The 9,884-nt window shown below is 32.0% G+C and overlaps 1 long non-coding RNA gene across 1 annotated transcript; it reads left to right on the top strand.

The window, feature by feature from the left end:
- The first annotated feature begins 1,863 nt into the window (after positions 1 to 1,863).
- Positions 1,864 to 3,183, top strand: LOC140175365 (uncharacterized). The gene is made up of 3 exons (XR_011866068.1): positions 1,864 to 2,604; positions 2,723 to 2,812; positions 2,893 to 3,183. It is a non-coding gene; the product is annotated as an uncharacterized lncRNA (long non-coding RNA).
- Positions 3,184 to 9,884: the final 6,701 nt, after the last annotated feature.

Genomic DNA, 9,884 nt, shown 5'->3' with positions numbered 1-9,884 from the left:
AATATCCAATTCTTTCTTCCTCCTTTGCCTCTCTTTCTTTTTTATTAAAAAATGGGTTTACCCACGACAGAATTTTAAAATTGAACCACTTCTAATAAAGAAAACTAACACTATATACTCAAAATACATGATATTTTGAAATTAAATTTAATAATTATATTTTATCTTTAATTTTTCATGATATTTTTTAAAAATGATTAAAATATAAATAATTAATATAATAACGTTATACTATATATAAAATGATAATAATGATATAAATAAAATCACATCAACAAAATATTAATTATTTATTATTTTTTATTAGTATTTTTCATACATAATAGCCCATAATACAATAGTATATAAGTGATCAATATATCATTATAGTACAATAACTGATAGTATATCTATATAATATAATTATTTTATTAATAGTTATTTCAATGGGACAATAGTAATTAAATTATTAAAAAAATAAATCATTATTAACTAAAGTTATTGGAATAATTAAACCTACAACACATGGTTTACATATTTTTTATATCCAATATTTATTTTATAAAAAAATTACATATAAAAGTGTATTCATTAATCGAATCTATACCAATAAATAATGGACTATACCACATGATATTTTGAAATTAAATTTAATAATTATATTTTTATTTTTAATTCTTCATGATATTTTTTAAAAATGATTAAAATATAAATAATTAATATAATAGCGTTATACTATATATAAAATGATAATAATGATATAAATAAAATCACGTCAACAAAATATTAATTATTTATTATTTTTTATTAGTATTTTTCATACATAATAGCCCATAATACAATAGTATATAAGTGATGAATATATCATTATAGTACAATAACTAATAGTATATCTATATAATATAATCATTTTATTAATAGTTATTTCAATGGGACAATAGTATTTAAATTATTAAAAAAATAAATCATTATTAACTAAAGTCATTGAAATAATTAAACCTACAACACATGGTTTACATATTTTTGATATCCAATATTTATTTTATAAAAAAATTACATATAAAAGTGTATTCATTAATCGAATCTATACCAATATATAATGGACTATACCAATATATAATGGAAATAAAAAAATTTGGTATCCAATTTTTTCTTCCTATTTTATCCCTATTTATTTTTTTATTAAACACTGGATTTAATATAACAAACTCTTACTACGTCCTCCATATTTTTTATTTTCTTTATCAAAGAAAGAATTTACCCCACGATAGAGTATCAAATTGATTCACTATCAACCCACCACATATTTTAAAACTGAACAAAACTGCTACTACTACGTACCCAATTTAAAAACTAACTCACTTTCAATAAAAAAATGTTCTACCTTCCGTTGTAAGACTCAGAACCTTTGAAAAGTCTTTTTATGATCAAGTCTCAAATCACATAGTTATTTATAGCCTTAATTTCAGAAATTATTTTATTAAAGATAATTAAGGCGAGTTTCGATTTATTGAATTCGAGATAAGTTATAATTATTATCCAATTTTATAATTACTGGATTATTTTCTATATTTAAATTATAAAGTTGGTAGTTACGAAATAATAAAGATTTTATATGATTTGGATTAGATAAGTACTATTTTAAATACTAATACTGCTATTTTGGAAAATGAAGAAATTAATTATATTATTTCTAATTTTTGGGTTTGGACATTTTATTGAAAATAATTTGTAAAATTGATGAGCAAATAGTATTTTTCTATATACAACTAGTGTTGGATTTAAATTGGGTTTCAATTACTATATTTTTCCTAATTTTATTTGAAATTACTAAAATGCCCCTAACCCTAACTTTTGAAAATGAAACCCTAACCTTCCCTAACCTAGCTGTCGAAACCCTCCCCCAAAAACTTAGCAACGACACAAACAGAGTTTCCTTTTGTTCCCTGAAAGAAAGAAAGAAATAGAAAGGGAGGAGGAGAGTGGACGCCGTTGATTCACCACGAGCCATCATCGCGAAGAAGAGGCCTCGGAGAGTGGGAGCCCACGGTGAAGGGAAAGGGGCGCCCGAAGAAGAGAAGCTTGCAGCCAGCCTTGTCGCCATCAGCACCGTGGGTTGCTGTCGCCGTGTCACTGTACTGAACTGCAGCGCCGCCGTTCGACTCCATCCCGCCATGCCTCTATGGTCGTTTCTGCCGGCAAGCACAGAGAGAAATCGGAGTTGCACCGCGAAAAGAGAGAGTGAGTGCGACAGGGGGAGCCATCGCCACCTGTGTCACCGCTGCCGGTGCCGTTGGAGGCACAAACGGAGCAGGGACGCGCGAGGGAGGAGGACGCCGCTAGGAGCACCGCGCCGCTGCCGTTGTTTATGCCATCTTCGTCATCGTCGGTTCCCTTGCCGCCGCCGTCGTCGATGAGTCCAGCCGCCACCATCACCTTTCCATTTCTATTGATGGTGGTCAGCCGGCGGGTCGTGCAGAGGAGAGGAGGCAGAACTGCGCCCAACCACCGCCGCTTCTGCCGCCAAGAAACCCTGATGTGCCTCTGGTTGCCGGGAGACAGTGTGGTTGCTACAGAGGTCGCCGCTAGAGCCACTGCTCCATTCTGCCATTCCTTTTCATTACAGTAAGCCTCATGCGCTCTGAAACTCAAACCGTAATCGTTCTAATTATCTACGGTTAAGGATTCGGATGAATATATGTTGTAAGGTTAATTTTATTGGGGTTTCGTGTCAAAAATTGAGGTTTGTTACTGAGCCATTAGAGCTTCTGGCCACTGACGGAGCCACTGCCAGGTTGATATAGAGCTGTGGCTGCCCCATTTTGTTATTTCAGTAAGTAAATTTTGTTTCGAAAGCCCTGCATTAGTGTTCTATTTCGTGTAATAAAGTAATCGTAATGTTAATGGTTTTAGGAGCTAGAATCCGATTTTCTTGTGCCGTTTGGGGCTGTTTCTGCTTTTGAGAGAGCGGGCAGAGCCGAGATTTTGATTGCTGGTGATCTCGGGTCGAGATAAAAGGAGTTGGTTAACGAGTTGGGTTGTGGTTCCAATGTTTTGAGGTAGGGGCGCTTTTCGAAAACTATATTTTATATTGGAATTATTACATATGGATACTATTGCGAGACAATTTTGTATTTGGTGATTGTATCAGCCTTATGTATTATTTGATGGTCTCGAATGATTATGAATGTTTGTTTGGCTGGATTTGTTATGTGGCTTTGTGAAACGAAATGCTTTTGAAGTTGATCCTTTAAAGCTTTGAAACCGAGTTTAATCCGTTGAGGATTGATTTGAGTTGATTTTCTTGGGAATGTGAAAAATAGAATATACTCTTGAATTCATCCTGGTTTACTTTAATGGACTTGGTTTTGGACAAATGATTTATTGCTGAACCGATTCTTTTAAGCTTTGGAAATGAGTTAAATCGGTTGATATTGAGTTGATTTTGAAATGGTTTCCTTAAGATATGCCACTAAGGCAACTGTTGGATTTAGCTTACTTTTGAATTGATTTCTGGTTTGAGCTGTTGAAAAGAAATGAGAAACGGTTTAGTTGGGACCCGAACCGGGTGGCAAAGTCCAAGTTTTAGGGGAGATGCTGCCAAAATTTCTATAAAATCCGAGTCTTTATTTGAAATGTTATTTGAAAAATTTTGAGTTTAATGCCTTTCCTATTTACTTCGAGGATTGTAAATTTAGGGCTTCTTTTATTATTTTAACTTAGGACAATTATGAAAGCGATGAAGCTACGCTTTAAAATAATTGTTGAAAGAGAATCATGATTTCCCCTTATTTTCCAAGAAGAATAGTATGTCTTTAGGTACAAGTCATTCGAAAGAGAATTTTGCTTTGAGGCTGTTTTAAAAGGTAAAACAGGTTTATGTTTTTCTCTATTAATCATAAAGATTATCCATTGGAAGTGTTTTTGTGATTTTAAAAAGAATTCAATTTCGATTGATGAACCTCATTACTTTGACGTTTTGAATAAGGTTCATAATATCCTTTGAACTCTAGTTTAACACAACAAAAATGATTCTCTTAGCAGTTTGAAACGCTTCAGATTTAATTATGGAATTGAAGCCGGCTTTGTTTAAGTAAAGGAAATGGCTTTGAAAAGAGTAATTGATTAGATGACTCGGATTGGCTTAGATCCTATTTTTTTACTCAAATCAGGAAGCCAAGGTTTTTAATGAATTTAAATGAACTTGGCAAAATGAGTTATGTTATTCTCCCCTAAAGACTTGGGACTCTGTCGAGAAACTTTTGTTATAAAATCCCCTTGTTAGATGGATGATTTTGAATGTTTCAAAATGAATCTTTAACTTGCCATGGTTATGGAAGTTGTGGAAAGAGGATGCCGAGAGTGGCATTGTTTTTAAAAGGGAAACTTACTTTGAGTAAAAATGGCTTATGAGCCTGAGATGATTTGAGAAATGAGATCTTTAAAGCCAAGGCTGAAAAGAGTTGAAACTTGATTTCAAAGTGAATGAATTGAGAAAAGTGATTTATGGCTTAAATGCCGCTTTATGAATTTGATGATGTTGAATGGTATAAGTGCTATTTTGCTATGAGCCGGAATGGCTGTGTATGCTATTGAACTATGGCTGATTGTCGAATGAGTTGTGGGCCGTATGGCTGATTATGAATTATGAGTTTAAGCCGAAGGGCTGTATTTATTGATAAATTGGCTGGTTCTGAATTGAACCATGAGCCGGATGGCTGAGATGAATATTGTATGTGAGTATGTTTGTGTTTTCTCTCTGGTTGTAAGGGTGACATGGCACCGATACCCTCTAATGGCGATAGGGCACAGATACCCTCTAATGGCAACAGGGCGCAGATACTGACAATTGTTTCCTGTTCTTATGCTGGCTTTGGGTTGGTTGTTTAACCACCTCTTAGCTTGGTCTTTTACAGCAAATGAAAACAACAATAATCTGTAGACATCCTGATCTACTTCCTTATCACGTACTGTGTCAGTAATTTGTAAGAAATGTGCCAGAAACTCAGCAGGTTCTTCCTCTGAAAGACCAAAATACTGGCAATTTTGCTGCACCATGACAATGAGTTGAGGGTTTAGCTCAAAATTGCTGGCTCTGATGGGGGGTATACAGATACTACTCCCATATGAAGCAGTAGTGGGGTTAGCATATGACCTCAGAGTCCTTCTGGACTGTTCATTTTCACTTAGGTCCATGATGGAGAAAGGGAGATGATGTGGATTATAAAAAAATTTCTCTTTTCTCTTTTTTTTTTGAAAACCGAAATTAAAATAAAATAAATAAAAAATTGAATACAAGTTCAAAAATAATAAAAATAAATAAATAAATAAAAGAAAATTAAAAACTAAAATAATTTAATTAATTAAAAAGATTTGAAAAATTGTGGGTGAGGATTTTCGAAAAATGAAGAGAGAGAAAGTGGTTAGGAAGTTTTGAAAAAGATATGTCTTAAACTTAAAGATACTTGTAAGAAAAATAAATAAAAGAAAAGATTTGAAAAAGATATGACTTTAAAATTTTAAAGATCGAAACTTTCTTAACAAGAAAATACCAAACTTAAAATTTTTCAATCAAAATAATGAACTAAAACAAGTAATTCGAAAATTATATAAAAAGGAAAGATTTTGAAAAATTTTATAAAAGATTTTCGAAAAATATAAAAAGAAAATTGAAAAAGAGTTTGGTTTGAAAAAGATAAATTTTAAAATTGAAATTTTGATTTGACTAACAAGAAACTAATAAATTTTAAAATTTTGACTAAGTTAACCTAAGGAGTTCGAAAATAATGAGTAAATAAAGGAAAAATATTTTTTGATTTTTTGAATTTAATGAGAAAAGAGAAAAATAATAAAATGACACCAAACTTAGAATTTTTAGATCAAAATAAAGAAAATAAATAAGAAAACCTTGAATGTCAAGATGAAAAGCAAGAGCAAATTTTGAAAATTTTTAAGGAAATAAGGACACAAAAAAATACCAAACTTAAAGATTTTTATACTTTTGACACTAATAATTCGAAAATGCACGAGAAAAACAAGGAAAAACACAAAACAAAAAAAACTGAAGATCAATACAATTGAAGATCAGAACAAGCATAAACTCGAAATATGAAGAATAAAAAGCATACAATTCGAAAAGAAAAAATAAAAATGCAAACAAAAGTAAAACATGAAACTAGATAAACAGAAGACTCAATTATTATGGTTTTATCTTTTATAAAAATTCGAAAAAAAAAAAAAAAAAAAAAAAAAAAAAAAATGAAAACTCAAATAGTAACTCTAAACAACAAAAAAAAATTAATCTAAGCAACAAGATAAACGTCATGTCAAATCGAACAATCTCCAACGCGCAAAATTGTGCACGGAATTGTAAATCACACTTTCACAACTCGTACAACTAACCAGCAAGTGCACTGGGTCGTCCAAGTAATACCTTATGTGAGTAAGGGTCGATCTCACGGAGATTTCCGGCTTGAAGTAAGTTATGGTTATCATGTAACTCTTAGTCTTCCTCTGAAAGACCGGAATGCTGGCAATTTTGCTGCAGCATGATAATGAGCTGAGGGTTTAGCTCAAAATTGCTGGCTCTGATGGGGGTATACAGATACTACTCCCATATGAAGCAGTAGTGGGGTTAGCATATGACCTCAGAGTCCTTCTGGACTGTTCATTTTCACTTAAGTCCATGATGGAGAAAGAGAGATGATGTGGATTGTAAAAAAATTTCTCTTCTCTCTTTTTTTTTGAAAACCGAAATTAAAATAAAATAAAATAAATAAATAAAAAATTGAATACAAGTTCAAAAATAATAAAAATAAATAAATAAATAAAAGAAAATTGAAAACTAAAATAATTTAATTAATTAAAAAGATTTGAAAAATTGTGGGTGAGAATTTTCAAAAAATGAAGAGAGAGAAAGTGGTTAGGAAGTTTTGAAAAAGATATGTCTTAAATTTAAAGATACTTGTAAGAAAAATAAATAAAAGAAAAGATTTGAAAAAGATACGACTTTAAATTTTTAGAGATTGAAACTTTCTTAACAAGAAAATACCAAACTTAAAATTTTTCAATCAAAATAATGAACTAAAACAAGTAATTCGAAAATTATATAAAAAGGAAAGATTTTGAAAAATTTTATAAAAGATTTTCGAAAAATATAAAAAGAAAATTGAAAAAGAGTTTGTTTTGAAAAAGATAAATTTTAAAATTGAAATTTTGACTTGACTAACAAGAAACTAACAAATTTTAAAATTTTGACTAAGTCAATCTAAGGAGTTCGAAAATGATGAGTAAATAAAGGAAAATATTTTTTGATTTTTTGAATTTAATGAGAAAAGAGAAAAATAATAAAATGATACCAAACTTAGAATTTTTAGATCAAAATAAAGAAAATAAATAAGAAAACCTTGAATGTCAAGATGAAAAGTAAGAGCAAATTTTGAAAATTTTTAAGGAAATAAGGACACAAAAAAAACACCAAACTTAAAGATTTTTATACTTTTGACACTAATAATTCGAAAATGCACGAGAAAAATAAGGAAAAACACAAAACAAGAAAAACTGAATATCAAACAAGGAAAATAAACAACAACTTGAAGATCAAGAAAGAACAAGGAACATAAAACTCGAAAATATGAAGAATAAAAAGAGCATACAATTCGAAAAATTGAAGGAAAATAAAAACATGCAATTGACACCAAACTTAAAACATGAAATTAGACTCAAACAGAAGACTCAATTATTAGTTTATTGGTTTTTATCTTTTTATTGAAAATTTTCGAAAAAATCTAGAAAAAGAAAACAAGAATTTTAAAATTTTAACATAAACAATAATGAAAGACTCAAATTTAGTAACTCTAAACCAACAAAAATAAATTATTCCTAATCTAAGCAACAAGATGAATCGTCACTTGTCCAAACTCGAACAATCCCCGGCAACGACGCCAAAAACTTGGTGCACGGAATTGTAAATCACACTTTTCACAACTCCGTTACAACTAACCAGCAAGTGCACTGGGTCATCCAAGTAATACCTTACGTGAGTAAGGGTCGATCCCACGGAGATTGCTGGCTTGAAGTAAGCTATGGTTATCATGTAACTCTTAGTCAGGAGATTAATGATAAAAATGGTTTTGTTTATAAAAAGTAAAAGAGCATGAATTGAATGATACTTGTTATTCAGTAATGGAGAATAGGTTGAGGTTTCTGAGATGCTCTGTCTTCTGAATCTCTACTTTCCTACTGTCTTCTTCTTCCAAGCACGCATGTCCCTTCCATGGCAAGCTGTATATTGGTGGATCACCGTTGTCAATGGCTACCATCCGTCCTCTCAGTGAAAGTTTCTGTACGGCTAATCATCTGTCGGTTCACACTTGTGTCGAAGTAGGATCTCTCTATCCTTTTGCACACTGTCATTGCGCCCAACATTCATGAGTTTGAAGCTCGTCACAGTCATCCCATCCCAGATCCTACTCGGAATACCACAAACAAGGTTTAGACTTCTGGATCTCGGAAATGTTGCCAATTGGTTCTAGCTTCTACCACGAAGGTTCTAATCTCACGGATTTGAATGCTATGTTGTCGGGAGATGCAAATCAAACTCGTGGATTAGAATCCCAAGAGATACGCACTCAAGCTGTAGCCCAATGGCTACGTTGAGCTCGGATAGAACGGAAGTGGTTGTCAAGCACACGTTCATAAATTTGAGAATGATGATGAGTGTCACGGATCATCATATTCTTCATATTGAAGTACGAGTGAGTATCTTAGAACAGAAGCAAGCGTGATTGAATAGAAAACAATAGTAATTGCATTAATCCATTGAAACACAGCAGAGCTCTTCACTCCCACCTCTGGGATTTAGAGACTCATGCCGTAGAAGATACAATATGAGATGTAAAAAATGTCATGATTTACAAAATGAATCTCTAAAAGTAGTTTTTATACTAAACTAGTAACCTTGGTTTACAGAAAATGTGTAACTAAGTGCAGATAGTGCAGAAATTCACTTCTTGGGCCCACTTGGTGAGTGTTTCGGCTGAGCTTTCAAGCTTCCACGTGCATGTGCCTCAAATTGGAGTTAAACACCACCCTGGGTGCCAAAATGGGCGTTTAACGCCAAGAAATGTGCAGTTCTGGCGTTTTATGCCAGAAAAGGGTCTCTGGCTGGCGTTTAACACCTATATATATATATAATTAGAGAAAATCAAGGACTAAGAGTTTTCTTACCTTAATCCATTAGAAATAGAGTTGGAACCCACTTGGAATCTATCCTAAAGTATCCCTAAACAAACAAAATCACAAGATTTTAACACTAACTACCCAAAAACGCAAAATAGTGGAGAGAATAGAAAACTCGGCAAGGATTCCAGATTGACTCACTACAATATTTACAGAAAAATGAAGAGGACGAGGAGAGCGATGGGTGGTCGCAAACGACTCGTCAATTGTAACTCTGGATCAAAAGTTATGGGCAAATGAAAATGGTGATAAATAGTGTTAAGGTTTCTTCACCCCTTCTCCTCTCATATCCACCCCTCACTCTCATAAATGGGGAATGAAGACTGAAATGTGGCTTTGTTAAGTATATATACGTGGGTTTGGACCCATTTGAGTCCGATTCACTCGTTTTAGTCCGTTGGCTCAATTTTGGGTCAAAACTTTTAAGATTAGCGTTTTAATTCGTATTCTAATTATTTTAACTTTTCCAACATATAAATTTTAAATTGTTAACCTTCTTTTCTCTCATTTAATTTATTAATTAATTATTTATCATTTTTTTAGATTTTATATCTATTGTGTCCAATCATGTGTTAATAAAAAATAAAAATTCTACCTCCTTGGATACACCTAAATATCATCACGTGTAAGTATATCCAGCCTTATTCTTAACATGTATTCTTAAA

Source organism: Arachis hypogaea, chromosome 9 (genome assembly GCF_003086295.3).
Source record: "Arachis hypogaea cultivar Tifrunner chromosome 9, arahy.Tifrunner.gnm2.J5K5, whole genome shotgun sequence".
In the NCBI taxonomy this organism is placed as follows: domain Eukaryota; kingdom Viridiplantae; phylum Streptophyta; class Magnoliopsida; order Fabales; family Fabaceae; genus Arachis; species Arachis hypogaea.
Note: the sequence above shows the minus strand (reverse complement) of the source record. Positions and strands in the feature narration are given on the sequence as shown.